Below are 9648 nucleotides of genomic sequence, written 5' to 3' on the forward strand. Positions count from 1 at the left end.
TTGATGCCTACCTAGCTGGGATCATTTGAGCCCAGTTTTTTCTCCTGCCCAGGTCCCTTCCGACCCTACTTCTATGATTCTATGATATGATTCTTATCTGGAGGTATATTGGCTCATCAAGAGCAGAGCCAGTATACTGTGTTTTCTCAATGCTCAGAGACAGCTGAAGAGCTTTGCAGAATTGCAGGAATCACTGCTCTGCTGTGGGCATAGGGGACACTTGGTAGACGACACGCACCAGAAAGAGACCTAGGGGAATGTTTGAAGATATGGTAGGTCTGACACCCATTGCTTAGACATTTTTGGCTAAGTAGAGAAGAATGAGCAGAACCCTGTGACCCTTGCCCCACTGAAGAAACAAACTCCTGGGGCACCCCCCGCAGATGCAGGGGCATGTGTTTGTCACAGCACAAATAGTAGAGGCACATATTTGTGCTGCTGCTTTGTGCCCCAGGCATGGCTCTGGATAGTCAGGCTCTGTTTCTGACAGTGCAGGCTACTGCCGCCTGCAGCACACCTCTCTTTTTGCAACAGTTCTTTCTGACACTGGGATCTCCCAGGGTTAAATTAGCAGCATGGCAAACGGTTGTGTGCATGTCACGTGCAGTTTGTGGTACCTCAGACTGCATGTGTGTGCTTATCTGAATGCACCCCTGGAGTGTGTAGCTGTAGATAAGCTTCATGAGGGAAGGATTCTGTGGATTCCCTCCTCCCCTCCTCTTCTTCCCTCCCCTCCTCCATAGCATTTGCTATTCCATAGTTAAGGCTGCAATAGGGTTACTCAGTACTTCAGTACTCAATGCTGAAGCTGAGAATGTAGGCAATACTCAATGTATTGTAGGCAATACTCAATACTGCAGCACAGTTACTCTATGTAGGCAATACTTAATGTTGAAGCTGAGAAGAATCTGCGGTAACTGGCTTGCCTCAACCAGCAGTTCATGAGGGGCTTTCTGAGTAGGGCCATACAGTAAGTGATATGTAACCAGATGGAGGAAAACCAGTGGCCTTGTTACAGAAATAGGCTATGAATTGGGTTTTGTCCTGAGATTGCCCACAGACTTGTTTTCTGATGTACTGATTATTCCGAAATGCACCTGGGCTGTTCCTCCTTCCTTACATCTTTTGATGAAAAAATGAAATATTAATAATGCTTACACTCCTATTATCACCATGAGGCACATGAATGACAAGACCCCTGAGGTAAATGGGATGTTTCACACCTCTCCCAGGATTTGAGCAAGCAGCTGGTGTCAGTATTTTTCGTAACCATCTGGGCTAGAGTCTTACTTTGAAAAAAATGAATGCTAGTGTTATGGAGACATGAAATCTTATTGAAAAGGTCACTCATGCAGCATGACCTGGTCAATGTCAAACCCAAGAGAGAGAGCAGTGGAGGAGCTGTGACGAGTGCCTTGGCAGGCCCTGAACGCTACTTGCACCTTCTCAAAAATCATGAGAAATTTGCTAACTTTGTAATGGAGTGAAAGTGAATTGTATACATCAGCACCTTCTGCTCTCCACACTCTCCCAGTACACATCTTCCAAACACACACACAAGAAAAATCAGAGAACGCAGAGGTAAGATGAAACAACAGGCCTTAAATCTGGCAAAGGGAATGAGGGATAACAGCTCCTTACATACCCCCAAGTAAAAATAACATATTTTTTGTACCCAGAACCATTGCATTTTAGAACCTCTTTGATACTGTCCTCTATTTCAGGTGGCTTCTCTGGAGCTTTAGTGTCTGGGGAATACTTGCAGCTGGTGGCTGGCTATCTCACTGCCACCTCAGGTGAGTAGGTTGGAGAGACCACTAGATAGTGGAAGTATCAAAAGTCCTTCCTGCCATTAGCAACCTCTTTGGTTTTCTCTGCACTACCCCAATTCCAAGTCAGGATCCCTAACTATGCATTCTGGCAGATCTCCACAAGCAGAAAGGGGAAGAAAATAATCAATGGCTTGATATGTGTTCTTGAAATAGGACATGTTTAAAGTGCAAGTGTCTCTCTAGAAGTTATGCATAAACCCTGAATTTTAGTCAGTTGTTACTGCACTGGCTCATTCATGATCTGAAACAGAAGCTCCTTTCAACTGTGATATAATGAAAGACATTCCTTTGTTAAAAGCGAAGACTCAGACCTAGTCCAACGCTTGCTTACCAAATGTATATGAGTGGTGAAATTATGTGCATGAGTCTAGGCAGGCACGCAAGCTTGGAACTGCACATGGCCCATATTCATGTAGCTGCATCCATGTTGGTGCTTCAGTTAACTGGGCTAGAAACTAGATTTTCCAAAGTCTATCCCAAGATTTTTGGGGCAACATTTAATATCTGTAAGGGTATAACTATATTAATTTACTGGTGAGACTTACTGACAAAAAGAGCAGTATGTGCTGAAATATGGACTCGCACTTGCTAAACCTGTACTCCCAGTTCAGATTTTTTTTCCTTAAAAATGGTGCAGATTTAGTAAGAATGGATCCTAAGTTGCATGGACTAGTTTTCTTTCCTTCCTTCAGAATTTATCTTGCATATGGTGAGAAGGAAAGAAAGGCAGCCAGGAAAATGGTATGTCTTTTTTTCTCAGCTGATGCTAAACGCTCTGTAACAATAGTTGTATTGCTCACGACCAGGAAATCCTTTATACTTATGCTACTTTTGCCTGTATAATAATAAAGATGGCAACAGCTTAAGTGGGTAGGAGTGATATGCACACCTACTCTGGTGTCCCTTCTGCTCTAGTCTGTTCCCTAGGCTCATCCCTGAATATGGCTCCATATGGCCTGCTTCAGAGTCTCTTCTATCACTGCAGTCTGTCCAAGGGTCTTTCCCTGCTCTTCTGCCTATGGGGTTTCCTTTGCTGCAGCTATGAACCTTGGCTCTCGTCTAAAACTCATACTGTCTCTTCACAGAAGCTTGTCATGGGCTATGTGCTCAGGATCATCAGAGGACTTGGTTAAACTCCTTGCAGTCAGGCCAGGGAGATGCGGACTGGTAGAATTTGGTATTTAGGCTATTTAGGTATTTGAAATTTGGCTATTTAGGTTTTAAAAAGACTCCCTGCACTTATGGGCCATTTGGGTTGGGCAGACCATTCTGACCATTTTAACTTCACTGACTGTATATTTTACCAGCCACTTTGAGATATCAAGTACATCTCTTATCATTGTCCTTTTTATGTCTGTGGCTGTAGGCACACAAAAGGTTAATCTGAACTGTGTATGATCCTCTTAGCCAGCAAGGAGCACACTGGGGTGGCATCATCAAAGGCTGCATCATGCAGAAATGCAATGAGCCATGAGAAATGAAGGGCTACATATCAACTGGCAGGTACTGTAGGTGGTGCTCTGGAAGCAGTACATAGAAAGCCCAGAAAACACAGACCCGGGGAGCCATAGGCTGGCACTGGAGATTTATGTACCTCTTTATCACTGGAAAGTGGACAGCTCACCTTAAAGAGAAACCAAGGTCATTTGTACATGCCACGGGGGTTTACTTCTGTTTAATTCCCCCTAAATTGAAGCAGTGGGTTTTTAAAAACACTCCTTTGACTTAGGATGAAGTAAATCCCCATGGCGTGTACACAAGGATTGGGTCTAATCCTTACCTGCCTCTCTGGCGGTGGGGAGGGGAGGGCAAGCTGCTGGCGGGCCAAGCGGTCCCTGAGCTGTGGGGGCACGGCTGGTGCTTCCCTCCATGACAGTGGCAGCATCCCCCATGTGGCACCTGCCCACAGGCACCCAGCTGTAGAGGGAAGCACTGGGCCCCCACTCAGCTCAGACAGGCAAGCAGGCTTCAGGGGAAAATGGGAAAAAAAAGATCAGACTCGTCACTTTTTTTTCCCTTCACTGGAGCCTGCCTGCGCAGTACCTGAGCTGCACGGGGCCTGGTGCTTCCCTCCATGGCTGTAAGATAGCAAACTAAAACACCTTGGAAATGTTTTATTTTGCTGCATCCCAAAGTCATTTAAAGCACATTATGCCACCGACATGTGTGAACAGCTGCACCATTAAAACAGTGCAAAAGTGCATTAAGTCCCTTAAAAGCCAATTTTATGGTGTGTACAAATGGCCCGAGACTCTAGCCCATATCTCAGATGGCTAAACAAGTTCAGGTTCAAATCAGGGATTTCTGAGAGGATGATCAGGTGATTTGGCTAAAAACAGGTAGGAGTCAGGGAAAGTTTGCAATGTAGACATAATTTGTAACTATGGGCTAGTATACTCTACAAAGATACTATATGTCCACTAAAAGCTATGTTAACCAGCATTTTATTAACTGGAATACTTTATTAACCAAAATTTAATACATCTGCATGGGGCGGGGCAGGCTGCTGATGTGGGCTGGGACAGCACCAGGGTCTTCTCAGTGGCCATGCTCCACGTGGGTGGCGGTGACACTGGGTGCTGGGACTGGCCTGCCTCACTCTCCAGCCTGCCCAGCAGTGGGACACACATGGCACCATGCCACTCTGCTTTCAAAGCAGCGGCAGCAAGGCGGAGAGGCAGGTAGCAGAGCCCAGCCCACAGCTGCAGCACGCCCTTGTCCCATGCACAAATAAAATAAAATAGATTGAAAGAAACTTAGCTGCCTGCTGGGCTGGCTGCACAGGATATAACTCTCAGATAACCAGAATTTTTACATAACCAGCACCCCCTTTACTCCGCTGATGCTGGATAACAAAGCTTTTACTGTATAACTATACCAGCTAATATCTTTAGCAGAGATGCAGCATATGCTGGCAAAAAGAGGGGGCTTTGCTAGCGTAGTTAAAACTTTCTACATGTCTGTCAGACATTAGCAACACTAGTTAGCTACCATATTTACTGAAATACAAGACAAGTTTTTTCCCCAAGCAATGTGGGGGTTGGGGGGAAAGGCCTCATCTTAGATTAGAGTAACAGCCTGGTTGAGGACATGGCTTGGGGCTGAAGCCTAAGCTGAGCTTCTGTCTGCCCCAGTCCAGGGTGGCTTGTGCAATAGGGGAGAGGGCTTATGGCAGGAGAAGCATGGAAAAGGCTGCATGGTGGTGATGGGGGTACAAATGGGGGAGATCTGTGGTGGGGGTGGGACACACAGGGAGACCCCAAGTGAGAGACCCATTGTGGGAGAGAGGAGCATAGGGGAGACCTTACAGCCTGCCCCCTCCCCTGGGTACTTTAGACTTAGGCTTAGGCTTAAGCTTCAGCTCTGAGTCCCAGCTGCCCAGAGCTGCCATCACCGTGTTTGCCTGGCCAGGCTGGGCCAGGGCTGGAGCACTGGTAGTGTCTCTCCTGAAGCTGGAGCCAGAGCTGCCCGAAAGGTAAGGGGGTGGGCAGAAGGAAGGGGTAGTACAAAGGTGAAGATAGGTGGCAGGGGGGGCACGCACAGACACAAGGAGGGTGAAGGGTGGGGCAGGCAGGGGGACAGGCAGCAAGGAAACAGACAGAGGCATGGGAAGGCAAGGTGGGGACAGGTTGCAGGGGGACAGGCACAGGCATGGTGGGGGAAGGAAGTGCAGAGGGACCAGACAGAGAGGCTAGGGGTAGGAGTCTGACCCCCTGCCCCTGCTGCCACTTTCTCTGCCACAGCTGTGGGGGACTAATTTAAATATGACCCAAGACAAGATGCACATTAGCAGTGGGTCCAGTCTGGTTGTTATGGGCATGTTAATTATCTCGGGTTAATTGACAATCAATATTTTACTATGGACACAGGCCAAATCTATAGTACAAAGTTTTGATGCAAAAATAATACTGCTAACCAGTATACTTGAGCCAGCAGCCCTCATCTGCATGCTCCACAGCCGTAACAAAAAAAGAATCCAAGATGACTTTGATGATAATAATAATTATAATACATTTGTTATAATTTTCCATGTATAGAATCTAATTATTCGAGGGTCACCTTGAATTCAAAGTCATCTTGGATTCTTTTGTTGTTAGGGGTATAATTTTTCAAGTATACTGGTTAGGAATATAGTTTTTTCTGGCAAAACTCTGTACTATAGATCTGGACTATGTCTGCAGTAGAATAATGATTGTCATTTAACTCAACATAATTGACATGTCCATAAAGACTATTCTGGACCCACTGCTAACATGCATCTTGGGCCACCTAAATACATCTTCAGTGAAGATAAGGCTAGAGTGCCAACCCAAACAAAGGTTACTACAAAAGGTATCTATGTTTCAGTAGATTCACTAACATTTCTAGAGTTTGTCCCCTTTGTCTCCAAGTGGCAGTGTGTTAGATTTTAGTCCCATTCTAGACTTTTCAGCTGAATAAATTTAATCATAGTTTACCACTCATGACCTTGTGAGAATAGCGCTAATGGTGTCAAATGTGTAGTTATGTTGGGATGGAATGTGATTTTTCAACTGAATTAAGCTAGTTTAATTGAACTAACTCCTTGAAAGAAGCACCTGGAGAGAAGCCTACATAAGGTTTTAGGATAGTTTATTGAGCACACATTAATTAATACATCCTTTAACCCCCTACTCTAGATGGACAAATGGTTTCATGACACATTAGAGAGGGTAGCTGTACAGCTGCTTTGATTAATTCTGTTGTGTTATTATTATTCCTATTATGGCAGTCTTGAGGGCCCAGTTAAACTTTCGTTTCCATTAGATACTGTACAAACACAGTGGTAAGCATAGTTGTTCTCTAAAGAACTTAGAGTATGGAGTTTTGAACACAGAACTGCACATGTAACTTGTAAGTAAACAGTAAAGGCGGTAGTAGTGCTTATCTTGAATCAAGGTAGTAACAAGATTTATATGAACACTATTAATATAAAAAGCCATTGGTACATTAGCTATGACAGTCATTTTTTTTCCAACAGGGAAATAACTTACTTTAAATGTCCAAACAATTCCTGACTTGAAAACCCAGAACTATGCATCTTTGCCTGTAATTTATTTTTTGCTCCACTATTATTTATGTTTGGCTAGATTAATTCTGTGGGACACTACATAAAAATCAGATTGCTGTACAGTACTGTGATTTACAGTACTGTGAAAAGTACTGTAAAGGGCTTCTATGCATTTAGTAAATGCGTTTCTTGGTTTCTGGATGATTTTGTAAAAAATGCCTAAGGTAGAAAAGCAATAAGAACAGCAAGACACTAGAGATGTTGTTCAGGGGACTTTGTAATAATCGTAAGCAATTTAATTTTCTGTGTTAAAAGTTAATCACTTACTTTCGGGAAAGACCAATTTGATGCCTTCAATCAAATAAGTGAACCTGATTCCTGAAGTGCAGCCAATATTGCAAATACCTGCATAACATGTTTGCTTTATTTTCCAGGGGTTAAATACATGTTATCTTCACTCCCCCACCCCTTCTCCTTTCTGTTTAGATTCTTATACAGTCCTCTCCCCCAAGAGGGGAAAGCTTGAAATCAATCTCTGCAAATTATGTAAGACTATATAGATATAAAAGGCTTCTCACATCAGCTTGCACAAGACAAATGTAAGAGGATCAGCAAGTAAGAATCTCAGCTATTACAGAAAAGATATATGGGGCAAACTGTGTAGGAATTTCAATGAGATTCATGTTGATGCTGTTGTCTCTTGAAACTTAGCAAAGTGATTTTTTTTTAAAATAATTGTTCTAGACATTATCTAGAATGGTGAAGTCGGCAGTAAAAAGAAACTATGGGTATTGGCACTGTAAAGATAAATTTCAGAAACTAACATGTTATTGTGATACCCTGATGACAGCAGTCTTTAAACAAGCCATAGATTTAAGCAGTAACTTGTCTGTGTAAAGAATATAGGCCTATGCTGTCCATTAGGTATCAAAAGGAAAGGAAAAAGATATAATTAAAGTAAACAAACCTCAATCTTTATCCTGAATTTTGATAATGATGTGATTCTCCCCTAGTGCTTTGAGCATTTTTATAGTAGCTAATGTTAACGCTTTTAAATCCATCAATAGATGACAAGAAATAATCTTGGTAAGTGGGACTGTGACTGCTAGAAAAAAATCAATACTTTAAAAACAGAAGTCAGAACAGGTCAGAACATGGTAGAATTAGTGAGTGTTAAGTGCAATTCTGATTTAAAAAGCAATTCTGAAAAATGGAATGTTGGGTCTTGTTAATTTCTATATTAAGTATACTTGGCTTAGGGGTACAGGGATGGAGGAGTCTGGGATCCAGACCTGTAAACTCAGCCAGGGCTCTCCTTTCCAGTTAGCACCAGTAACAGGTTGAATGGTCAAAGTAACCCCTTATTTACCCTATGCAATCCTAGCCTTTAAACAATATCTTTGTCTTGCTGCCCTGGGGTATTGAATTTGGTGATCTTTCTGAGATTCTCACTAAGTCTTCTGGGCCAGCTGCCTCAAACTGCTTGAGCACCTGTCTCTCTACCTCTACAGGTGCACCAGGCCACCATTTAGGCATCACTGGCTGCATCTACACGCGACGCTGACCGCGGTTGTTACTGCACAGTCATTTAGTACTTGTGTAAACTTGTGTAAACAAGTACTAAATGACTGCATAGTAACCAGAGTTACTGCCCAGTTGTGCTGAGGAATGGCTCCTTCATGACGCTGACTGCGCAGGAGCTTTAACTACCACACAGTAGTGTTGCATCATGCTTCCTGAAATGCAATGGTACTGGGCTACTGCACAGTCAGCATCTCATGTAGACATGGCCACTGACACTTTAAAAGCCACCATTCAACAGCTATCTAATCCAGTAGATGCCAACATTTCTATTGATTGTAAAGCTGCCACCCAAATCATATAAGTTGCTTGGTGTCTTTGTTCAAGTTGAAATTTGGAGACCCTAAAGTAGGGCTCTCAAACTGGGCAGGTGAATGTTTATCTTCCCATAAGGCCTGGCCCTGCAGACCTGTTGCCATCCAAATAACAGGCCATGGTTTGGTGGATGAATAACTGCACAGAAGATGGACAGCAGGACAGGAAAAAGTAGTACCCTGTGTGCAAGAGGTATCAGGCTTGAGCAGGAGACTGTTTGTTTTGGGTGCTAGGCTGTGAGCAGCCTACAGTGCTAATCCAGTTTAGATGCTTAACTCCTGGAGAAAGCTTGCAGCTCTGAGGGTCATTATTTGAGGGGGGCACTTATAGTTTCATAGTTTCTAGGTTCGCAAGGGACCTGAGTAGATCATCTAGTCTGACCCCCTGCCATGGCAGGAAAGAGTACTGGGGTCAAACGACGCCAGCAAGGTGTTCATCTAATCTCCTATTAAAGACCCCCAGGGTAGGAGCCAGCACCACTTCTCTTGGAAGTTGGTTCCAGACTCTAGCTGCCCTGACCATGAAGCAGCGCCTCCTGATATCTAGCTTAAATCTACCCTCTACCAGCTTGTGACCATTATTCCCGGTCACTCCTGGCAGTGCTGGCAGGAACGGACTTCCCCAGTGCCTGCTGATCCCCCCTGACTAGTTTGTAACAGGCCACTAGATCCCCCCTCAGCCTTCTCTTGTGGCGGCTGAACAGGTTCAGGTCCTGTAGCCTCTCCTCGTAGGGCCTGCCCTGCTGCTCCCTGATCGTGCGAGTGGCCCTCCTCTGGACCCTCTCCATGCTGTCCACATCCCTCTTGAAGTGCAGCACCCAGAACTGGATGCAGTACTCCAGCTGTGGCCTGACCAGTGCCGCATAGAGGGGGAGGATCACCTCCTTGGACC

At 44.3% G+C, this 9648-nt stretch overlaps 1 long non-coding RNA gene across 2 annotated transcripts in view; it reads left to right on the plus strand.

The window, feature by feature from the left end:
* Positions 1-9648, plus strand: part of LOC109317722 — a 35878-nt gene that overhangs the window by 21809 nt on the left and 4421 nt on the right. For both annotated transcript variants that reach the window (XR_002103104.1, XR_002103102.1), the window contains exon 2: positions 1725-1800. This is a non-coding gene — a long non-coding RNA (uncharacterized LOC109317722). The remainder of the gene's footprint in view (positions 1-1724; positions 1801-9648) is intronic.

Source organism: Crocodylus porosus, unplaced genomic scaffold (genome assembly GCF_001723895.1).
Source record: "Crocodylus porosus isolate Cpor-Errol unplaced genomic scaffold, CroPor_comp1, whole genome shotgun sequence".
NCBI classification, from domain to species: domain Eukaryota; kingdom Metazoa; phylum Chordata; order Crocodylia; family Crocodylidae; genus Crocodylus; species Crocodylus porosus.